The sequence below is a fragment of the Patagioenas fasciata genome, chromosome 12, assembly GCF_037038585.1.
Source record: "Patagioenas fasciata isolate bPatFas1 chromosome 12, bPatFas1.hap1, whole genome shotgun sequence".
NCBI lineage: Eukaryota > Metazoa > Chordata > Aves > Columbiformes > Columbidae > Patagioenas > Patagioenas fasciata.
In genome coordinates this window covers 10,869,624-10,894,827 of record NC_092531.1, presented here as the reverse complement: position 1 = coordinate 10,894,827, position 25,204 = coordinate 10,869,624, and the positions used below count along the sequence as shown (strand labels likewise).

General features: G+C 35.7%; 1 protein-coding gene across 3 annotated transcripts in view; it reads left to right on the top strand.

Annotated features, from left to right (window-relative positions):
* Positions 1–25,204, top strand: part of ENTREP2 (endosomal transmembrane epsin interactor 2) — an 86,808-nt gene that overhangs the window by 7,578 nt on the left and 54,026 nt on the right. The gene's annotated exons all lie outside the window — the stretch shown is intronic.

The following is a 25,204-nucleotide window of genomic DNA, read 5'->3' as shown; positions in this document are numbered from 1 at the left end:
AGATGTAAACTGCATGGAAATATTTACCTTACAGGAGCATATCTATTTAAGTGGTGTATTTGAAGAAATATAGTCGTCTATCAACAGAACATGGTGTGGCCATTACCTCTGCTGCGTGGGAGTAACCATACTGCTTTAAGGGAATACTAGACAAATGTGGAAAGGCTAGGAATTTGCAGCTGAGCAGTACTTAAACGTTTAGAGCATCATAAATTATTTGCAGGCAACATTTTAAGCTCAAAAATGCCCCAAAACCAGGCTTTCCCTCTTTGGCAAAGTCGCAGAATTACAGTCTCTGTCCCATAACCAGAGGCTACAATCTGGATTTATAAGAAAAGTGTGTTCATAATCCGTTTAAACTTGCTCATGCTGTTTGAAAGTTCAGTCTATTTTGTCATTGTCATTTTTGGTAGTCTGTGGTTGTGTCTGTATCAGTCTTTCAGTTCTGATCATGTATGTGCTCCCACGCAGTGTTCATTCACATTGTGGAGCTTTCTCAGAGCATGCAAACTTGACTTGTGGGGGATAAAATAAAACTGAAAGATGTCCTTTAAGTGCATAGAAAATGTAATTAGATTGCTGATAGGTATCAAGTCTTGGGACCAGACTAGAGCTTGTCTGAAGCAGTCACCCATCCAATATGTGTGTAGTGTGGATGCTTTCTTCTTAAGAGTTCTTTTGCAAACAGATTTGCTCCTGTTCCATTTAGTCATTGCTAATTCAGGTAGAACCTGCAAGGCCAATCTGAAAACTCCAGAATTGTGCAGCAGATGCAAATGCCTTACAAATTACTAGTAATCTTTTCTACTAGGTAGAATTTTATTCCATACTGGTTACATTTACATTTTGTAATTTGATGCAAGTCTTCAGAGTGAAATAGCCAGTTCTGAGGACCAGATCCCAGTGCTCTGTGTGTGTTGTTTTTTGCTTGCTGTTGAGCTAAGTTGCAGTAAATGAAGAAATACTTATCTGAATTACTGCTGAATCACTTACGAGACATTGTTTTCAGATAATTATGATTAAAAAAAGATTAATTTTATAATATTCTAACAAGTATCAACTCGTCATTGTTGTGGTATCCATATAAAAAAGAGAAAATGTAAGAACTTTGCCAAGCAAAAAAACCCCATATTCTTCAAAGGTACACTGAATGTGACTTTTTGTTTTCTGATCTTTACAACAGCTCGATATAAACATGAATAGTTGAAACAGCATTACAGGTTTAAACTTTTGTGTTTAATTGATGAAGTAAAAGTTGCTAACATTGCAAGATCCTTGTTATTCCTGTCAGCTATACAGAGTTTATCTCAGCAGAATTATTTTCATGTGAGGATTTAATTTACTTACAAGATTGTTTTTGCTACTGTTTTTAGCAGAAAAGAGTATGGCTTAATCTGAAGATTTTAGATAAGCCTTCAGTGCCAGGCAAGATAAAAACAGGTCTTTTTAAGCTGGAAACACTTAATCCAGAGGCACTGTGAGATAATAAACCTGTAGCTTTATAATGTCACTTTTATATTCACCCTTGAGAGAACAAACTTGTTTTCATCTAGGTGGAAATTGTGAATGCAGCTATTTTTAAGATTTGTGGTGGATTTTTGGACTGATACAGAAAGTAAAATTGCTCTTTAGTTAAAAAAAAAAAAGGTCTTATTTCAGCATTCATAGTAAAGAGCCAATGGACAATGTCATTTGTCAATAATAAACACAAGTAATTATCTGTTATCCGTTCTAGTGATTATCATTCTAGCAGAAAAGTTAAACTGAATGATATTTTTTTGTGATAGCAGTGAAAGCATTTGTTCATCAATGGTACTAAACTAGGAGGTTTTCCATTTCTCACTCTGTAAACAATAATCAAGACCTTTTGAAAACATACTCCTTAAAGTAGTGCTATGAATGTGTGGCTAGCATACTGACTGGGATGTTATTCTGAAAATGACACTGGGAGAAAGTGGGTTTGTCAAATAGTAAAAGTAACTATGATTCAAACAAATGTTAACTTTCCAGAGGCTAAATCTAAAAACTTTTGAAAACTTGTGAAAAATCAGGCTAAAAAAATGAAATGCTGCAGTGTGTCTATGTAACTAGAAGCGTGGTGTTCATGGATCACGAAGAGTGAAGGAAGCAAAGGCTCAAGTCCTGTGTTTGCATTGGTGTGAAGGGACCTCAGTCTGTTTCACATGTCCCAGGCAATCCAGCCTACCAAGCTGCTGTCCTAGCTCTTTACATTTTTCCACTTAAATAGAAATTTTCCCCAGGGCAGGGCGGAAGACCAGTTACGCATTGTTGTGTGAAGTTTCAGTTTTGATCATCCTTTTCTTAAAGTAAAAATTATATTTAGAAAATTTGTAATGAAAGTATGGGATCTCAAGCTGAAGAGTAGTCAAGCCTCTTCTTGCTTGCTCATTGGCAGCTGAGAGGTACATGTTTTGATTCTGAAAGGTTATTGTATCTGTCATCAATGGTAATAATGAGGACAGTGTATTGATCAGCCTATGTCTTGAAACAAATGGATGCCCTTGTACTCCTTTCTGCCTTTACAGTTACTTTCTGTAAGAGCAGTGTTGATCCAAGATGTGTTAGATTTGAATTTTTATTTTGCAGTAGTTTTAAACAAAATAGAATTTCACATGAAATACGTTTTTATTACATGTAAAGAACAAAAGGTCAATCAAATAAGAGTATTTCTCAGAGCTTTGCTTGCAAATATTCGGTTATAGAGGATACGTGAAACAAGTTTATTTAGGGAATGGAGGTTTATTTAAATACATCTGAATGGTATAAATAACTTCCATGCTTAAGATAACATATTAAAATCAGAACATAGGAAGCGCCAAAACAATTTGGGGAAAAAGAAAGAGAGGGAGAAGGAAAGTAATAAATGTTAAATACCAAGCTCATGCCCTTGAGTACATATTATCATTGTGTCTGTACATGTGGGAATAACTTGCAGCTGGATCACAGGATGTCTCTTGTCGCATCTCTGACACTTCTATCTGAGAACCTGCTGCATGGTACAGAGAGAGAATAGTGAAGACAAGACTGGAAGAGAGGACAGGTGGGGTGGCAGGTGCACATTTGGTCTCTGATAACATTGTACAGATTGGGCAAAATGTTAAGGACTTTTCCATGTTGCCTTTTATGCATGAAGGTAGGAATTACACCAGCAATGGTTGTCCTTTTAGAAGGACATTAGTGGTGTTCCTACGGTAGGGAGGAGTCAGATTTAATATACAGGCCTAAGTCCTTCGTATACCTGATTCTTTGCGCTTGTTCTCATAAAAGAGGAGGCATTAGCCTTTTGAAAGAGTTCTTGAAAGACTTGCCTCTTGTTGTATTTATACTTGTGTAACAGGGAGGATACTGGGCCTAAAGCACTTAGGAAGTCATTTGGGAATTACTTCCTTTCCTTCCGTTAAAAATTTCCCTTCCTCATGAAATTGGGTCATAGATTTGAAATAAAGCTTCATCATCAGACAGTACTTTGAGATCCTGTGAAATACCATTACAGTATGTAGTAACTAGCAACAATATTAAAGCATTAGTATCTGCTTCTGAAGTTCATGTTTATTCAGTAAACATTTTTGTAGCTAGCTAAGTAGTATAAATAGTCAATGCAACTTTTCCTTTGAGCTTTAAAAAAAACCTTGCCCTGTGATTTGACAGACTAATTTCTGTTATTACATGGTATTTGCCCTTTGAGTAGAAAGGAACCTTTACTGTAAAAGCAATAATGATAATACAAACAATAAAGGGTTATACAGATAATAAGCATAACCAACGTCAGAATGGCATTTTGCTGTCCACCAGAGACCATGTGCTCATCTTCCTTAACATAGACTGTGTGCTTATCTTCCTTAATCTAACTTACTGCCAATCGAATGTCTGAAAGCCTGAATATCAAACCAGCTATTAGAAGTCATTCCCTGTGGCAATACCTGTCAGGTCTAGATGAGGATTGTCTGAAGTGTTCAATCCTATCCTTCATTGGTTTGTGAATCTAAAGTAATTGGAAGGAAGATAGAAGGAAGCAGAGCCATTTTCTATTTCTTACATTGAACCTTCCTCTGAAGCAGTACAGTTTTTGCTTGTGGAACTATAATTTAGCACTACGCAAACTGTAGATGTCCTTCCATGTGACAGTTCTTTCTTGTGTCTTGGCAGTTTAAAATCTTGCCTTACAGTATGAATTGTTTGGAGTTAATTTCAGGTTTTCTCTGGATCAGTTGTTTTGGTTCCAAAACTACACAAGTTATTATCTTGTATTATTTGTTTAGTTGACCTATTTTGAAAATTAGAGAAGATAAGTAATGGGCAAAAGAAGAGTTAGTTTGAGAGCCACAGTTATTTCTCAGTCTTTAATGTTTCTGGAACAAATAATTTTTTTCTTTTTTGGGGGGGATAGTCTGAAAATTTTTTCCCTTCATTCTTGTCTGTTACGATTTATATAACATCAATGAAACAAGCTAGGTCTGTGAAGAATGAGTTTTTCCCATGTAAAATGAGTCTACATGTGCTTAACTCTAGAGTTCCTGGAATATAAGAATTAATTAGATTTTTTGTTTATAGCTGGGTATATTTAGGAACTGTATTAGAGTCCCTAAACAATGTATTTCCTTGTACCTATGGCGATTACTTAATCAGGAGAAAGAATCTTATGGCAAATTGAATGCTCTGGTGAAATGTAGTAAGGTGCTGTAGCCCAAATTCTTGAATACTAGCTCATTTATAAAGTAGAGCAATATTTTAAGCAATATTCCCTATTTCAGAAAGGTCTGGAAATACTTCTGCTATCTTGATTCAGTATGTTAACCATATAGCATCGAAGAAGTAAAACCAAGACATTTTTATCTCCTTTGCCTACAGCATAAGTTCTTCAAGATGAAGTATTTCAGACAGATAATTTAGACTGTTCTTGATGTAATTCTTCTGTAGGGTTTAAGAAGGTAGACAGGCACAATGTTAGGAGTATATTTTTGCAAAAATATTTTGGGTAAAACAGTATAGAATACAACACTGAAACTGTGACCTGTTTCAATCATTTGGCTAGTAAGTTAAATCTTTAAGCAAGGAGTCATCTGATGAAAGCAGGCAAAAATATAAGCAACATCTCATGAGTCACCAGCTGCTGCAAAAGTAAGTCTTGTAGTCTTACCTGTTAGAAACCAGGTGTCTGACTGTGCATCTATTTCCTGTGTTATGATTTAAGAGCACCCAGAGATAGATTCTGTGGTTTAGAGTTGTAGCAGGTCCTGCCAAATAGGCAGTCCTACAGGATGAAGCAGAGCAAATGGGTGTGAAGTATAGACCATAGAAAATGCTAAAGGTGAATATGATGCAAAAAGCTTGTACTTAAAAATTATATGATACTTTATGAAGTGTTCTGTTTTCTGAAAGTAGAACATTCAACAGTCACTGCAATTATATTTGTTAGATGCCCACAAGGAGTCTGCAGATTAACAATAATGCATAATGGTTATATTAATCAATAGGCTCTCATGAAAACGAGAGGTTTGATGATATAAATACATGTAATGATACTTAGGATGAAGTAAAAAATTTTTTTTGAGGAAATCAGCCTGAAGAAGATCAAAAGTGATTTTATAATTTTTACAAACATAGATGTGCAAAAAAGGATTGCATTCTTTTCCAATTACCAAGGAATATGCTGAAAAAAGCAAGGTGGGCCTGTGTATTAGTAAAGGTGGGGTCTCTATAATGGAAAAAGATACCTCATGCAGCTAGTTTAAATTGTAAAGATTACTTGGATGAAGTGTGGTTTAGTGGATTTCTCAGAAACAGCGGGCATTACCTCTTTGAGAAGTTAAATATAAGGCAATATATGTATTTTTTAATATAAAAATCAGCGTATTTGGTGTCTGTTGAAGAATTCTTTTATCACTTAACTTGGAGAAATGTTTACTCCCCCAACTGCCATTTGAAATGCCTGAGGAGTGGGAAGATGAGGATAAGCAAATAGTGTGTTCTCAGACAGGATTCACACCTCCTCAATCCCAAAAGTACTTTCTTAAGAAATGTGCTATCTGTTCCTTCTGTATTTCAACATCTGACAAGTGATGATCTGTTATTTTAGTAAGCTATAAATATGGTGTACCATTGGATAACAAGGTTGTACAAACGTGCTGAGAGAACTGTAATAATTATAATAGTGATGAGTTCTCTCCCTTCTTTGCCTGAGAAATTAAAAATTCTTGTGGCCTAATCTGCCCATATATTTTAAAAATGACTAAAGTGAGTTGCAGAGACACTGAATTTTGTTGTTTCACTGACCCGCTAATCTGTAGCAAGGCTTTAGGGAGTGTATTAACTGATAATGCAAGAAATATTATCATGGAAATCTAGGATTATAATAGTAGCATTAGTAGATGAATAGCTTGACCATTTATAATCCTGTGGAATTACAAACATACGGAAGTAACTCTCTTAAATTTAAAAATAATTTCTGCACAACTATTTTTTTTTTTAGTGGGTTGAGGTTTTTTATTATTATTATTTTATATACATATATAAAATAGAACATGATGTTGGAACAAACTAGTACAGCATAAAGTGAAAGCTGATCTTTTAAGAGTGGACTGGTTAGGTTGTGGTGGTTTTTTTCTGTATTGTGTGTGGTGTGTTGGTTGAGTGTTTTTTTGGTTTTGTGTGTGTGTGTGGTGGTTTTTCAGACCACTGGCCTGCATGAATTAAATACTTGATGGTGTATAACTGTCTGGGCAGCAGCAGTAGCTTAGCAACACCAGCTAGTGCTGATGCCAAAGAACAGTGTTGGCTCTCATAATTTTTAAACACTGGCCAGTCCTCTTATAGTCGTTCTATATTTAGAGATAATTGCTAATTTTGTTTTAACTTTTAGACCTGTGTTGGATTTCACCATCAAATTGTTTGGTAAAGAATTTTGAAAGCTCCGACATCTTTAACTGTAGGAATTGATACAGGATTTCGGAATCCCGAAGTAAATACTGGTGATACTTGGGAGGGTGCAAAGAAACATTGCTTGCTTCCTATTCACTATAAGTGCACAAGCAAAGCTGCTTAAAGGTACTAAAGGAGTGGTAAACTGCATTCTCTGTGAATTATGATGTTTCCTTGATAAATAGGAATGTCTGATAAATACATGCAGATTTTTTGAAATATGATTTTGAAAATAAATGAATATTACAAATATAGACAAACATACTCTGTGTGTGTGTGTATACACACTAAAATAAAATATCAAGTTTTTTTTAGTGATAGAAAATAGAAAATTATAGAAATGTGTGTCTGGAATGTGTCTCAACAGCTCATCTACTGTGAGATCCATCTGTAAACAACAGCATCTCAAATTGGGGGTTTGTTTAGATATTCTTAAATTCATCTAATGAAGAAAACTTTGTAACCTGTTAGGTAACCTCTTTCAGCACTTAGCTATTTCTGTGCTTCATATCTATCTTCTTAGCTATCTCTGATTGCTCTTAAATCATAACACGGGAAATAGATGCACAGTCAGACACCTGGTTTCTAGCAGGTAAGACTATAAGACTTATTTTTGCAGCAGTTGGTGACTCGTGAGATGCTGCTTATATTTTTGCCTGCTTTCATCAGATGACTCCTTGCTTAAAGATTTTCATATATTTACTGTATATATCCTAACATGTAGTGTAAATCTTTGCTGCAAGTTTAGCCTGACTTTTTTTTTTTTTTTTTTACTCATATTCAGTGGACACAAGTGCACATGATTTTTTTAAAAAGTATTATTTGTTGTGGGTTTTTAACCCACAAGAAAACTTCCACTATTTAACCTGGGTAAACAAAACCAGGTCTTTCTAGCTTCACCTAGATATAATTTTGGCAACTTTATTTCTGATCAGTATTCTCTACAGTATCTGGACTTAATGAAGTATGATGGCCAAGCTGGGCAGGGTATTCTTGCTGAGAATCTTCACCATGCCTATCACAGCAGAATCGATACTGTTTATTTTATACATATAACACTCCTGCTGATTTGTTCCCAGGTGTTGTCTGTCTTTTAATGTTCCTCTATCACCTTTTTACTTATATTTTTATTCCTGATTAAACTAGTCCTCAGGTCCTCTTTTGCAGTTTTCCTTTCATTCTGCTGGTTTGAACCCCTTATATACTGAAGTATTACTCTCTTCTTTTCAACAGCATTAGAACTTCCTGATTTGCAAACCAGTTTTAATTTCCTGTTTGAAATACTTGCTTTTTAATTTATCAAAATTCTTAGACCATTCTACTGTTGTGTCTCCCAACTTTAGGTCATGCCTGGATGATTATCTCAGTGTGCCTCCACAGTAATGTTTTGGTTCAGATGTGTACTTTCAAAATTAATGATGGATTTGTTTCCACACTGTGCTTTGGTTCATCTTGTGGAGCTCTCTGAGCACAAGAAACTGGATTCCTTTTGGATAACACTAAGCTGGAAACTACATTCCAGCAGCGTCTCTAATGCTGTCTAGCTGCAAATGGACATTATAATAATTAAAAAACCAACCAAACAAAAAAAACCCACGAAACAACAAACCACCAACCTCAGTATTTTCTGATTTGCGTACCTACTCTGGAATTGTTAACAGTGCTAAATAGCTACTCATAACTATTATTTTTTGAAAGTGTCAAAAAGGTGTTTTTATAGAAAAGGTTAGAGAGTTTTTAATGAAAGTTGTTTTCCTGTCAGCTAATGGAATAGTATTTTCACTTTATGTTGCTAGAACGAACTTTACGTGCTCCTTTTTAGCTTGAGCCTGTTTTGTCTCTGTGGTTTAGTCTGAACATGATCTTCTTGCTACCCTCTAATAATTTGATCGTCTCTAGTTCGTTAGAGCTGCCCTTGGTAGTAAGAATGACAGCTGTTATTGTAATGACTTTTCTAACAAGTATGTGGGATGTTTCATGTTTGTAAATCTGCCAGTTATGAAAACTTTCACGTGTGTTCTGGTTCTATTTTCTCTCTTACTGTTCTTCTGAGGAATTATTGTACAAATAGTTGGAGAAAATTACTTTCCCTTGTGTTTATATAGCACTTCTAAATAGCTTTATAAATTGGAAGCTGAAAACTCAAGTCATGTTTAATTCAACCTCTAGGAGAAAATTACTTTGAATATTTAATGGTTTACCGGTGAAAAGTCTTCTGTTTTGATGTTAAAGGTATTTGTTGTGCAATAGAGAAGAAATTACAGCCTTTTGCAGAAGGGTAAGCAGTATTATAATTTCATACATGTGTATAGTTTTTCATTTTCAGGATACAGAAAAAATGAAGGTTGGTATTTTCAGGGTAGTTTAGGAATATTAATTATGTGATTTCCTTTCAATGTTGAATCTTATTTTCTTCATCTGCTGTGTTCTGGACTATATTCCGACTAATATCAAGGTTTGATAAGTTAGTGATTTTTTTTCCTGTAAAATGTAGAGATGGATTTTATAGCTTATAAATGACAAACCATAACAGCATACATAAAGGCAGCTTACTTGCCTCCCTGAGGAATTACTAAATGCATGGTAAAAAAACTTGATTTTAGTTTCTAAATATTGACAGTGAGTTCTAGGAAAGCACTAAGCGTAGTGTCCTGTACAGATTGATTTCGTTAAAATGCTCAGTATGAAGGCTTAGCCAGAGCTTAGGCTTTCTTTAGTGTTAAAAGTACTTCCTGCAGACTGCGAAGAAGGAAGGAAGGGTGAACGATAAAGAAAAAAAATGTTACTGAGCGATTGTATATTTGAGAAACATAAAATCATGCCAAGTGTCTTTTCTACTCTGTTGGGAGAGCTAGATTTATCAGTGATAGGGATACAGAACATCAAATCTGAGAGTGTTTCTCCTTATTGTTTGTATTACTTTTAATGTTTGCAGTGTAGATCTCAAGGATATCTATATGAAAGCTGATTTTGCCAATTAAATGGAAAAATACAACACAGTGCTGTTAGCTTGGAAACCATCTGTAAGAGATCATTTTTTAACAGATGGAGTTGATTGTTGCCATGCCAGTGAATAGTTTGCAAGTCCAGCCTAGGGGCAGCAGATCACAGAAAAGAAAGGTTCTGGAGTTCCAGTTCCTTTATTCAGATTAGTATTTTGTTACCTTCACTCAGGGATCATTTTAATATACCCTCATTAATGCTATATTCTGAGTTTTATGAAATACTTTACAAACTCCTTATTTTTCATCTTGTGCCATTGTAATGGCTTTTGGACAGAACTTAGCAGCCATCTGTGAGCTCCTTGAAATGCTACATGAAGCAATTGAAAATAGGAGGTAAAATACTATGTTTAAAAAGAAGTCAAGTGAAATTGCAGGGCTTTTCCCATACAGAAGCTTGGTTGTGTGACAAGGCTATCACTCAAACTTATTAAAAGTATAACACAGGGGTTTTACAATTGCATGCCATTTTGTTTTTTAATTTAGATTTAAACTGAAACGAGTGTTCTGAAGAACATATTCCCTATTTCTATTGACCTCCAATAATGTCAGTGATTGTTATCTTAGCTGATAAATATCTTGTGATTGTAGCTATGATTTATCATTTGATTGGAGATTTATCCAGTCTTTTCTTATATTTCAGTACTTCTACCATTTCTGATTTTATTTGTAGTAAGAAAGATTTTACAAAACAAAGGTCATCCTAGTAAAATTGAAATGAAAGGATATAGCAAAAGGTCAGAATTGAGAGTGTTTTCAACTGACTTAAGCAAGAGTTTTGCACACTGAAATTGACATAAAAATGTGTTCTCTGTGATAGTTGCATCAGTATTCTTTTAAATTTCTTTTTTTTTTGCTTATACTTCTCATGTAAGTTTGTAAGCCAGAAGGAAGATGTTTGAGGTCATCAAAGCAGGTATAGCTGTTTGTTTCCCTGACAAAAAAGAGGCTACAGTTTACACATTGTCCCACTTGTAAATTTTAAATGCAATTATTTTATTTTAGTTTGATGAAATGATTTTTTGATCATATCTGAACAGGAAATAATTTTTCAGTCAGTGTTTGGGTGTTGCAAGAGTAGCATGAGCTGCTGTTGGGTATGGGGGAAGTCACTGTACACATACGCATATAATGTACCAGTACTGACCATGTTCGTGTTTGTATAGATGTAGGTATAGCTCGTATTATAATAAATGTTAACGATAGCAATTTTTACCTTTAAATTGCAGAGTTGGCTTCCATATTTTTACGGTTTAAAAAGAACAAGTATGATTAAATCAAAAGTTACAGCGCAAACACGAACTATATGGTGTAAACAGAAAACAAGTATTGTAAGGATTAAAGGCTCTCAGAATCCGAGTGCTAAGCTTCACTAAAGGAGTTAAAAGCAAAAGGGAAGATTGCTGCAGAGGTGGAGGTACTGTAGGAGCTGTGCTAGGTGTTGAAGACTCAAGACTGGAGTTGCTTGTTCCAGGGTACGACAGATCTCTTGAGAATGGGATGATTCAGGTCTTCTGACTTAATATTTGAGATGTTCGCTTTCATTTCTTTCCAGAGTCCTTTTCAACACAGAAACATGTTATGAACTGTACTTAAAAGGAGGACTCAAAATGTATATAGTTGATTTTTTGTAATATTAGTTTTTAAAAATAGTTTTGTTAAGATATACTTGGAGACTAAGATACTTGAGCCTGTAGCATGTTTGAATGAGAAAACTTTTTAACCAATAGCCCTAAGAAGTCTGAACGATAAAGCTGTGTACCAACCCCCTTCTGTCAGCCACATAAAAAACCAGAAAACGTTTTAGGTACAAAGCATGAACATAGAATTTTAAGCTTCCTTCTAAATACATTTTAAAGTTCTTCTAGTAGTTGTTTTTTGTAGAATGTTTTGTAGGTGTGTTGAAGTATGAATTTAAGATCCACCAGTTACTGATCTAGTAATCCAAGCCTATAACCTCTAAAAGCACAAAGGCACATTGTGGAAAGGCCCAGAATAGAATATAGAATCATTTCAGTTGGAGAAAGAGGAAAGGTAGAGAGTCAGTCTTTCAGAATCTTGCTTATGCTGGAGGACAAACAGTGATGATTTCAAACTCCTCATCTGTCCCTGATGCACAGAACCTGTGGAAGGCATGTGTATATTCAGGACTGTCTTGCATTCAAGCCAATTTAACACTAGTCAGCTCTGCAAAATTGATTTAGCAAAGAATAAATGCAAATGCCAAATTATGCATGTGCACTCATGTACTGTATTGAGGTTCATTTAGTGGAGTTGTCTAGTCTCATTTTTATATTCTTCTGAAGATAAGAGCTTGAGGAGTTTTTTAGCAATCTCACATTTCCTGAATCTGTGAATGAAAAAGAAATAGCAGACTATTAGCATAACATTGTAGTTTCTGTTAGTGTGGCTTGCAGTTTTTTTTTAAATGGAGTTACTATTTTTATCAGTATACTGTTTTCTCTCCCCTCCTTGCTCTTTCTGCCAGCTTCCTTGATACTTGCATTGATTTTTTTTTTTTCCTCTTTTAGACAAAATCACACACAACCCCTCCCTAACAAACAAGACCAAAACCCAAACCACTGTCTTTCTGTTAATTTTGTAGTTAATTGCCGCAGTTGGTTGCCATTGTTGATTTTTGCCTTGTGTTTTCGGTGATACAAGATAGGGTATAATTTGTGTTACAGATTATCCTGTAGAGAATCTTTTTCTAGTTAAGATATCAATATCGGATATACCCCCTAACCAAAGACTCCCTGAAACACCACACACAGGTTGCCATGTTCTTACAGATCAATAGCAATAATCTTCCTTGACAGCATTGGAGTACTGAGGCTGATTTTCTGTGTGTTAGCTACCAGCTAGGTCTTTGAGATTAGCTCAACTCAACATTTCACTTACAGGTTAATCAGCAAGCTTCACTGTGGTCCTCAGTATGTTTGATATTCTAGAAAGCAGTTTTCTTGGTTAAGTTCTGTTGATACTTAAAGGCTTTATGACAGGACAGCCATTGCTGTTTTCCTGTCAACTTTATCAATGTGCATAAAGAAAAGCTGCCAACCAGAGCAGCATTTGAAGTTGTTCAGCTTTCTCAGCATTTTACAGCTTAAAAATAAAACTTTTGCTTCTCAGATGGTGACTCTGGACAGTTAACAGGGTGACACAGTGGGAAGATAGTTCTAGAAACAGATATTATGTGCAGAGTTACCAGCACATTATTTTATAAGCTTAACCTTAGTAAAATGAAGCACATTTTTTGAAAATACAGATGACACTATCTCCTGGAATACCATCTCAGTCTGGTTTGGATTTTGAGAGCTAATTTTTAAAAAAATGTACAGTTTATTTAAATTGAGTCTAAAATGTTGAAGTTACTTTGCAGTACAAATTAAAATTCTCAGAGTTGTGTTGAAAATCCAGGAATCATATGTTCCTGCCTTGGTTGATTCTCTTTTTTGGCTGTGTGTCAGTGTGTAGAAAACGTGACAGTCTTGAATCACTTGCAAGTAAGTATTAGTCTTCCTGTCTGGTTTTCTATTCATCCTGTCTTAATGAATAAAATATTTTCTGACAACTAAAGTAGGGACATACATTCTGTTATGAAAGTCGGTATGTTACTCTCTTGTTGAGTCTGTGGTCAGCCAGGCTGCAGTAACACAAACATTGAGAGTGTGGGAATTTTATTGGGATGGGAATTTCAAAGCTGCTTTGTGAGTTTTTTTGTGGGCAATCAGAGACAAGTAGAACAAACCAAAGAGGCCCTGACTGTCTTGAAAATATAATTGAGTTTGATGTACTGTGTACTCAGTTGTCTCTGCCACTGCCACTGTGAAATTTGTTAAAATGAAATGAAGTTAGAAAATGGTCACATTAATCCGTTTAATGTTATATGAAAGTACTGTAATTTCTGGGGAGATACTTATGGTGTTTTAAACTTTCTGCCACTGAGTTCTCAAGAGAGCTAAACAAGTCACACTACTAGAACATGGAACTGGGAAAAAAAAAGTGAAGACATCTTAATCAAGCCCTAACCTAACTTAGTTCTGTTCCTGGTTTCTCTGGAGATGATAGTATGGTGATACAGATGTTCTTTCATTAAGACAGAAACAGCAAAGTGTTTATATAAGGGGTAGGGAAGCAACAGAATTGTTGGAGCTATCTAGATTTTATTGGGATTATGGCCTGTACGCAATAAGTATTTTTTTTTCCCCTGGAATAATACATTTGTAAATAAGATACACGAGACTTTATTTGCACAGCTTAACTAAGCTGAATTAAAGTTGGTTTTATGCCAGTGAGAATTTAATACTGTTCCGCCTAATGCCTATATGTGAATGGCTGTGCTGTGTGAAATTAATTTAAGCTGTAATTTTTGGTCACAGTGGTGGATCCACCACTAAAGGTCATACATAATGCCAGTTAATTTGTAATCCCTGTTAAGCAAGCATGCTTAACACTGCATTGTGAATCACTTTTTCTGGATTTTTGCTTCCTTCATCTGTGACAATACAGATGTATAACGTAGCTTTTATTTGCCCATTAATGATGCAGTAAAGAACTGTGGTTTCTGCAGGTCTGAGTTTCTTCTGATGTACAATAATTCTGTGTGACCCCTGGGAACAGATTTCTAGAATTAAGCATTTGAATTGAGTGGTAACATAAAAATGCATAACTGCTCTTTATAGACTACAGGATATTTTTCCTCTTAATCTTGGCAGAAAGTACCCATTATTCTTAAGAGACGTCCTGCCCTTAGAGTTAGGTTGGAGTAAGCCTTTGGACTCCTGGGACTTAATTATTCAGTGGAGAAAGGGTTTCTGTGGAGTCAGTGAGACTGAGTTGTGGCTGAATGACCATTTGCAGCATTAACCTGAGGAGCTGTGGATATGCCAGGGTGTCAAAACCAACTTGAGGTAGTGTAGACATGCAGATAGCAGTGCAAAGCTATGCAAATCTAATGAAAGATTCAGCAGTCTCAGCATTTATATGTAAATTTGAATTAATTTAGACAGATTTTTTGGCTAACCCAGGAGTACACTTGAGATCCTTCTCATTCAGTCTTCTGGAAGCATAAAATAGCATGAACATCCAGAAAATTAAGTAATACTAGAAGGCAAACTACAGCATGTGGCAAATGGGTCTGTGTTAGGTGAGGTCTTATATGAAGATTGGTGTTTTATTCTTGCCTTATTTCAAAAATCAAGATGGAAAAAGTTTGAATTTGATGTTCAGCTTGGCTTTGTAACCATGGAGTATATTGTGTTTCTGGTTTATATCTGCATATTTGTATATGTGCATGTACAGAGAAAAGAGGAATAAAAAGTAGGAAAGAGAAATGCAAAACTGTTTTCAGTGAGGCTTCCTTTAAGAAGATGATGGAATAAAACTGCAGGAGGGAGTCAGTGTGTAGAGTTCTATAGAGCTGAAGAGGAAACTGCTAAATAGAGGAGGAGCTGGGCAGCTTGCCATTTTCAGAGTATTTTGAAGTAAAACCGGATTGAAAGAAGATTTAGGTTTTGATCTGCTTTTTCCTGCGTTTTGTAGAACTACTCTAGAGAGCAAGGGTTATAATAAGGCCTTTCTCACTGATATGTGACTCATGCCAGCCTTAAAATGGAATAAACCAGTTTGTTGTCATGAGAGTGTGTATTTGTAATAAGATGATGAAACATATGAGTTTTGGTTGTAATCCACACCTGTAGTTACTACATGCCATTGTCCTGTGGGGTTTGCTGTAGACTTTGTAAAATATATGAAGTTCAATTTGAGGCAGGTGTCCACACATTTTACCAAAAAAGGCAACGTAATGATTGACATGAATGAGAAACATCTCAATAGTGAGTCCGATGGATAGATGAGTGCATGGTTTTAATTACTCTCGTCAGGTGGGAAACATTAAGTGGCATAGCAAGGTGAGAGCTAGAGAGGTACTGCCTGCATTGTTTGAAAATAATGAGCAGGCACGTTCTGTGAGCTTTGAGTGCATCCTTTATAAATGTAACCATTTATAACAGAAACCACAATGGCTAAAAGGGAGTGAATTACTTGAGGTCTGGAGGTAGTTACTGCACTGTAACTCCAGAGCAACAAAAATGAAATTGTTATATCAATTTTTTTTACATAGGACAAAGTTCTGAAGGTCAGCGACTATTTGCATTTTGTACAAGCTATTCAACTAGTAGAACACAGAGAGGTTGGTAATATTTGAAAGGAAAAAAATATAAAGTTCTACCTGGCTTCAGGGAAAGTATGTGCATTTGCATCTTTAAATCCTATTAAATTGCAGTTGAGTCTCTGTTATCTTGTCAGGGAAGAAGCTGTGAATATCACATAAACCTGATGATTTTGGAGCAAAGTCTTTGGAATGAGTCTTATTAGTGTCCTTGTTGCCTGCAATTTAAAGTATTTATTGTCTTACTTTGTTTTATTTAACAGCTTAAACTTGAGGTGGATGTTAGTTGAGTTTCTGATATTCAAGAAGACTTCTTATTGTTAATATGTAATTTCATTAAGTATTATACTATAATTTGTTTTTCTAAGAACAGAAATGTTAAGTCCAAGAGAAACACTGTAGGCTTCAGATATACTAAATCTGTTAATTAATAGTAATGAGTTACCATGAGTATGCTTTCTAGAATAGTAGGATCCTTTGAGAAAAATAACTTTAAAAATTACCAGGCAGATACATGGTATCAGACACATTAATCTTCAGAACTCTTGGATTACCAGGGTGTTTGGAAGGCATCTATCTATGCTGGTATTAAAACTGTGCTTATACTAACTCAGTTGTCCTTTCTCTATTAAGTACTGTTTTGGACATGGTGACTAACAGTCTGTCATGCTTATAGATGCCTGGGAAGGGTATTTTAGACAAGGTGATAAACGAGGTGGTGTAGACAGCTTTCACCAAGAGTGTGACAGAAGTCAGTAGGCTAAGGATGGAGAAAGTATATATGTTCTGACTATCTAATATTTACTCTGTCCCTTTCTGTCTCCAGCCTTAGTCTGTACATCCTTAACTTTTTATCTGGTAGTGTGGCCCTGAGGTGAATCACTAATCATGGTCATTAGATTATGAGGTTTATTAGTTTTTGATTAATCTTTCTCTTTGTGGCCCTCTGGCAGCGCAGTTAGGAATATAGCTCCAACCGACCTCTGGAACTGGACGACTGGAGCTTACTGGGTACTAGTGATATACAGAAACACAGCATTTTACCTGGATGTGGAAGCTCTTTGGAGTTTGAGACAAAGAAAATACTGGTTTTCTTGATATTTAGATCACTTTCCAGTGCACCTCAGCTTTCATCCCTTGAGAAATTGTGTCAGTAATTGAAAGAACCATTGTCTCATTTCACTTATCTAAAGCAATCTCAGTCTTCATTCTTGTAATTATTGAAAGAGCCCAGCAGCAAAAGTCTGATTAGTGATTTCCTAATGCTACTGGAAAACAACATTTCTAGAATGTACTGAGTCAATGATACAAATCAAGATTGGTGTGAGAACAGACTAGGAAATGTCTAAAGAAATTTGTCACAAAATTTTTCTTTGTTACAGCAATATGATGGATATCATAATTGTTTTTGGTAACTGAAATGTAAAATAATTCTGGAAGCGAAGTTGTCATAGCTGGGCAATATATCTGCCTTTGTAATGGAAAAATTATAGAATGTTTTGTTACTGGAGTTAAGTTTTCACATTCTCAGCCCTTGAAGAAATATACCAGTATTTTTGAAAAGGAAATTCAGTATGCTTTTAGGCTTGGAGCTTTTTTCCCACTTTATGGAAATAATCTTTGTAAACTATTGTATGGACTGCATGTAAAGACCAAGAAAATAAATATTCAGATGAGAAAGCATGAACAGTTGAGTGTACAAGACCTGTATACAGATCTATTACATTGGGCAAACTGGTTCTCATTTCACTGATTTCTTTGGTTCCTTGCATTTTAATTAACTTTTAATTGCCTCAGTAAAACTTTCCTGCTTCAAAGGATCGATAAGCTGTCCAGAGTGGATCTGAGATGTCGTAGAGATGTTGGATATTTTTAAAAGACTAGTTTTATCTTTCATTTTGGCCATTAGTAAGCATTTAGCAATTGGTTATGCAATAGCGTTGCTGGTGGTGTTGCTCCGAAGTAGTAGTGTTCTTTTGATCCATTCATAGGTCATTCTAGAGGAAGGAGGTTGCTGAAGTTCTGTGGGGAGCCCCATTCTAATTTTAGAGAATTTTCCAGAGTGGAGATTGCCACAAAAGCTTCTTTTATGATCTCTTACAATATCTCAACAGATCTTATTCTGAGTTAAAGCTCTTCACCTGTGAAAACACATGTATTAAGATAGGTCTTCAGTCATCTGTTTATTTCAATTTTATTCATAAATGATCTAATAAATTTGAAAGCATGGATGATGGATTGCAAACTGCTTAGTTTCCTTTCTGTTTAAATACTCCTATGCTAATGGCTGTGTGCCTTATTATTACTCCTGGATTACATTAGGGAACATATAAAATAATGTAATAGTGTGTTTTCTGAATGTACTTAATAAAAATGAGATTAGAATTAAGACTGCATTGTGAGTCACTGACGTATCAGCCCTGTGTAACATCTCCTGTCTAAATCCCCATCCATTGCTTTTACTACAGTCGAGCATAACAGATCTGAACCCCTTGGAAGTGTAACAAAGACAGGGCGTATGATCTTTTCATTAATAATTGGAAAATATACATCAAAATAATATGTATGGTGCATCAGCCCTTGTTTTTATCTGGATGTCAGAGGAAAAAAAAATTTTTTTTATTAATTCCTTTTCTAAAAAAAACCATGTAGAGTGTGTACTGTAATTTTATAATTATTTTTGGTCTCTTCCATAAGCAATCTACAGATGTGAAACAAGATTTCTGATGGGCATGGAGCATATTTCATAAGAAAACAAAGACAAAAGAAAAAAGCTCACCCTGGAGCTTAAAATGAAATGAAAATTACATACCATTAATGCGTTCTGGTAGCTGTGTCAATGTGTAGGTAATTTTACTGTCCTGTTTGTGTGTGGGACCAAGGGATTTTGTGTCTCTGCTCCTGTTTCCATGGCAATTAGATTAGTTTTAAGTTCGCAGTGGGTAAATGAGAGAGACTAAGCTAGGATGCAGTGTTTGTTAGTCTGGAACATACTGAGGCTTTTTAGAAAATAGCTCAAAACTGTACTTAAATTATCACTTATTTTGGTTGCTGTTGATGTGCTTGTATTTATGTTGCAGTGGACAGATCTCTCACTTGTTAGGCAGTCTGATGGTACTTGTGCTCTTGGTGTGCGTAGTGATGTAGTCTTCAAACAAGAGAACAGTGCCTGGATTCTTGTGATAAGTGCATGTTGAAGAGCCAGTTTGCATATCTGCAAATAAATAGCTATATTAACTGTTTTTAAAATTCTTTAATCTATGACTGATTTTTGTAGTATTTTGAATGTGGTATGATTTTTATCAGCATCTGCTATTTAGGATGACTTCCTTGAAAGACTGTTCCAAAAATCATACCATTCTTCTGTATTTGTCCATGCAGTTTTTCTGTTTGTGTGTATGTGCATAGAAAGACGTATTTTTTTTTTCTTCTTTTAATACTTATTAATACATTGCCACCACCCTCACCCCAAGAGATTATTATCCTCACTATTTTTCCAGGAATTGGAATGGAGAGTCATATTTCTGGTAGATGATTCTAGTCCCCTTTTAGCAAATTCCAGTGCTGTCACAGTTCTTCCTATAGTTTGTATTTCACCACCATTTTGTGCGAATGGATTGCAGATGCTGCAGAGAGTATTATTGTCAGATTTCATACTCTGGTACAATGTGCCACACTTTTGTAGTCTCTGAGTATGTGGTATTTGTGACGTTACTCCCAAAACTTGTTATACTTGCATTTTGTTAAATAAATATCTTCCTGTTAGAAGGGCTACTGTAGATTTCCCGGAAGAGTTATCCTTGAAGGTGTTTGAGCTGTTGCTTTAGTCTCTGTGTGTGAGGTACACCTAGACCCAGAAGAAAGCTTGAGATATCAATACATTCTAATTCTTCAGTTACAATTGAACTTCACCGTTCCAGGAATATTTGAGTTGGCAAAGTTAGACCTTCCAGCAGTCTTGTACTTCTGTAGAGGAGAGAGGGCAACCTTGGGAACTGTCAGTGGTTTCAGGCATTTCTGAAGAGGAGCAGTTGCTGTAGCGCTAGATGATAGCAGTGCTGGAAATGCGGGGCTTTACCTTCTCAGGTACATTACAGTACATTAGGCAGCCTGCTCCCTGCTCTGTCCTCTCCTTTCAGCTGCTTTGTGCACCTGCTTGTTTGTGCTATGTCTTGGTTCTACCTGGCCCCCCTTGCTGGATGTTTGCCTAATGTGGTGGTAACAAATTCTGGTGATGGGAATCCTGTAACCTACCCATTCTTACCAATGTTGAAATGTCTTGAGCATTATAAAGTTTTTCATAGTGTCCAACCTGAATCTCTGATGGTGCAAATGTAAATCAATTATTTCTTATTCAGCCCTTAGCGCACTTGAACAATTTATCAATATCTTCTTTGTAGCAATCTTGTTATATTCCATCTTGGTCTTCTCTCCTATAAAAACAACTTGCTTCAGCCTCTCCTCATAGGCGTATTCTTTAAAAAGATGTATTCAAATCAAAAGTGTCTGGAGAATGACAACAAATTGAGAGTTTAAAACATAGATCTTCATTTTGCATAAGAGATCCCTGCCAAAACTTTATTTTAACCTTAAGACCTTTTAAGCAGGGCTTCTCATTTTCCAGAGCAAATAAACAGAAAACAGAAAAATTCTAGCATGCTTTAGAAAAATGTTAGAAAATAATGATACAGAAACTCACACCAACGTATAGTGTTGTTTTTATTCCGATTCAAGTACAGCAGATTAAATACAATATCAAAACGTAAACATAATCTTGGACTTGCTGAAGAGTTACAGTACTGACAATCGATCTCCTTAGAGTCTTGAGAGAAAAGGAGAAAATGAAATTGAGTTCCAGAAAGCTGCAAGTCTTGAAATTGGGAAGAGGAGTGATTTGTTATTTCTCAACTGCATCTCAACTCCAGTTATTAAGAAATAATTAAAGGTGACTGACAACTGTATACATTTTTCCTCATTTGCAAAAGTATTTCTTTGACACCCTTTTTCAGCCTGTTGTCTGTACTGTTCTGCATACCAGCTTAACAAACCTGCTATTACAAAATATCAAAAAAGCCTTTCTTAAGTAAGCATGACAAGTAGTACTTTTGCAGCTCACTTTTTAAATCTAGACTGGAATGAAAATGGAAGATTTTTTTTATTTTTGTAATTTTGCCAATTTAATATTCTTCTTAATACCGGGCTCTTTACAGCAGCACATCAAGGGACAAGAGGCAATGTTCAGAAATTGAAATGTGGGAGAGTTTCAGATGGGGGGAGGTGAGGGAAAATTCCCCATAGGAACAGTGACAGTGTTGGTAGGTCCTGGAGTACATGTGCAGATAGGCACATGTGGAAGGTAATTGTTTCTAAGTTATCTTGATAACATTCACCACGTACATTTTTGAAATCATATACATACACATCTGTAAATACATAAATCTAGCTCCATGAGCTCGTTTATACGGTTGGGATTGGCTTCCCTCTCCACTCCCTGCAGGGATACTCCATGCATTTAGTGGGACAATTAAGCTCTCTAAATGATATTTGCTATTATTTCTCCTTTTTCTCTAAAATTAGTTTAAGGTTGTACACTATTTGCATTACTGAGTATTTTAGAAGTCTAAGAAGGAGTTTCTGCTGTTAATGTGAGCAACTTGTAGGCTTTTTTTAATGGTAACTGAATCCATTGACCGGAGAATTTGTCTCATGCTTACAAGCTGAGGAAGTGAGAAACCCTTAAATTTGCAGAGAAGGAGAGGATGACTTGACATATGGTGTATCAGCCTGAACAAGAAAGTAGCAATAAGAATAAACAATAAAACTTGGAGTTTCCTGCAGCTCATATGCTCTGTATTAGACTATAAAAGCATTTCAAGATCCCAAGTTGTACTGAGAAAAAGATAATTTGTGTTGTTAAATTAATACTTAGACATTGGTAATTTTACATTTCTATAAATGTCTTTACCTTGATAGTGTTTCACTATATTTAATGTGGTTTAAATTAAATTATTATTTATACATTTTGTGTAGTTCAGAAAATAATTTTAAATAAGTGTACTAGAAGAGTATATTATGTACAGTAGCCATTTTGGAGATGAAGACTTGGAAAGCAGATGGTTTAAGATATATTGAGAGATGACATCATCTGCTCTGTCCCATATTCAGAATCGGAGCACTGCAAATGTCTGGAGACTTAACTGAGTGTAGATGGTTGAAAATGCTGGAAAAGACATCATCAAGGGCTTTTTTAAAAAGCCCTGTGTTTGCAGTCCCTGTACTAGAAAGTCGTTTTGCCTTCTGTTTCTGTCCTGCCTCAGTATGTGCCTATTAAAATAAATGCATCTTTTTAATGCATGAGCGCAGCTTGCGATGATAATAATGGAGTTTCTATATGCACATTGAAAACTGTTTATACCTAATGTTACTGCATTTCTAATGCTGCAGAAGTCAACACTGATGTATTCTGGTTTATTTTTTGGTCTGTGTATCAGCACTGTTGTTATAGTCAGCAGGTACATACATCTGTAGGAATACATCTGCTCAAGAAAGCTGGCAAATCTGTGGGTTTTGAGCACAGTTTTAGTAGCTTTGATTTATTTTGATTATTATGTGATGCAGGAGTTCACTGCAATTCAGCAGATAGATGTTAGGTCTAAGATATTAGATAAATGTGCTATGCACTTTCTGAAATCAAACCATATTGCCAAAATGAAGTAGGCAAGTTGTTAAAGTCAGCAAACTCCAATTTACTTTTTATTTAAGAAAGAAAAAACCTGTGCACAGCAGACATATGATATAGTGATTTTTGGAAAAAAAGACGTAGAGATCGCAATATTGAGCTATAGGTATTTAGGAAATAATGGTGTTTTAATTACTGGTGTAAAAATAAGTCTCCTTGAGTCTATGTTTGCTGGCCCTTAACCTTGTGGAACCAAGTATCTGTTTTACATGCTGCTTTCCCTGAAGTAAACACTGGATATTCTGAGGGATCTTTTGGGCATTGTATTTATAGGAAGTAAAAACTTAAGAGAAAACAAGATGTTAAGGGTCTTTGGTGGTGTTTTTTTTTGTTTTGTTTTGTTTTTTTTTTTTTTTTTTTTTTTTTGTTTTGTTTTGAGTTTTTTGTTTTGTTTTTTAAATTCCTGGTCTTCTCCAAGACCAAGAGAAATGTTCTTTAGATTTCTGTTTTCATGGTCATTTGGTGTATTCTAACAAGTGCTGGTATGTAATGCTCTCGGTGTGTTTTTCTCCTAATTTATAGTTGTGTGTACTGTGGTCTAAGTGTTGGAGGCACTTGGTACTGGAAATAGCTACATCTCAAAGCAAAATAAGCTTTTGGGTAACCACAGTGATATTGGGCACTAATGGAGCTTGGAAAATTATAGCATTGTTGAGGTGAGCTCTTGTGACAATATTAAAGGCACAGGTGGAACACAGACTTTTAGTTTCATCAGCGCATATTGGGAGTTTCTCAACTGGTCTAACTGTGCTTTACTGTTTGCATGGTGAGCCAGGACAGTGAGTGCCACAAAGCTCTCCTTTTCTGAACAAAAACACATGTACCTCTTTCATCTTGCAAGGCCTCTGTAAAGGTCAAACACAGTTGTAGTTCAGCTGAACAAAAAGTATCAGTGCTCTTCTTCCATCTTCAGGGATGCACAATGCCACAAATGGGTCAGACAGGACGGGGAGAGGTTTAACTTGCGGAAGGGAGGCAGCACAGTAAATGACAGTAAGGATTAGGTAGCGCACTAGAATATCTTGACTCTGCACGTATGACTTGGTGACTGAGAAATACCAGCTTATATGTGATTATTGTATGTGTCAATACAAGCTCTGTTTTGGAAGGCAATTTCTTATTTTTCCTAAAGGGTTTTCTTTAATAACCTCATAATTGCAGCCATCACATTTATTTAATTGAGAGCGTGTTGCTGTCTAGCCTGCAGATAAACTAGCTAACCCTATCATTTTACCTTCTTGAGTGCAGTTTCACGTTACAGGACTACCAACCCAGAGACAGTTATCATGCAGCAAAAATAACCTAACGTAGCTGTGTGATCAAATTCAATTAACTGCAAAATGAATTCTCAGCTTTTCCATGGCTTGGCCGACATCCAGAAGTATGTAGCTGGTAGGTAGCTTTTATGCTTTAGGGAATGCTGTAGAATACAAAGTATGCACATCTGTACATAGGGACCATCTGCGTAGTCTTTGTTATCCATATCCTGATTTTGGTTCTGTGCGTTTATGCCTTCTCATCTGTTGCATTGATACTTGGCTTAAAAACTGACATTGATGCTCTCCTGTGAAGCCTCATTTTGAGTTTGTGGTTATTTTGGTTGTGGGTTTGTTTTTGTTTTTTAACAGCTAAAGAAAATATAAAAAGATATGTTTTCCAACATGCTGTCTTCCTGAATAATGTTTTCAAGAACTGCAGCAGCTATGGATATTATCAAGTTGTGAAATATGTCTGAAACATGCTCACAGTACGAATGTCCACAAACTAGACATAGTGAAACCTTAAACTGGGCACTCCACATTGCAACTTCTCCATATAACCAACAGCTCTTTCTCCCACATTCACATCAAGCATCAGTAGACAGACTGTTCTCAGCCTGGTTCCCAGTACAGTGCACATTGCTTTTGTAGTGGCTAGATATAGGTGCATTTTTAATTATTATCCTTTACTGCTGTTGTACCTAGAAGATTTGCTAGTAAAGCATGACATAGTGGGAATGGTGACTTTCTGACATTTGAATTTCAACCAACCTTGAATATAATTTCATGGAAAAGGGTATTCATTACATTCTGGGCTTCCTCCTTTCTGAATATGAAAGGTCTGTAGGGAGCAATAATGATATTAGAGCTTATTCTAAGCAGTCACAGGAGGGTTTTATAATGATTATATCAGGCTAGCTAAGTACATGAGTTACAGTTACACAAATCCTTTATGTGAGCTCAGGTGAAAAAATGACGCTGCAGACTCATAAATACATAATGCATTATTTTCTTCACATTTTATTTGCATTCTAGTTTAGTAATTTTTTTTAATAAAGTGTTCTACTGATAATATTATTCCCCACCTTTTTTT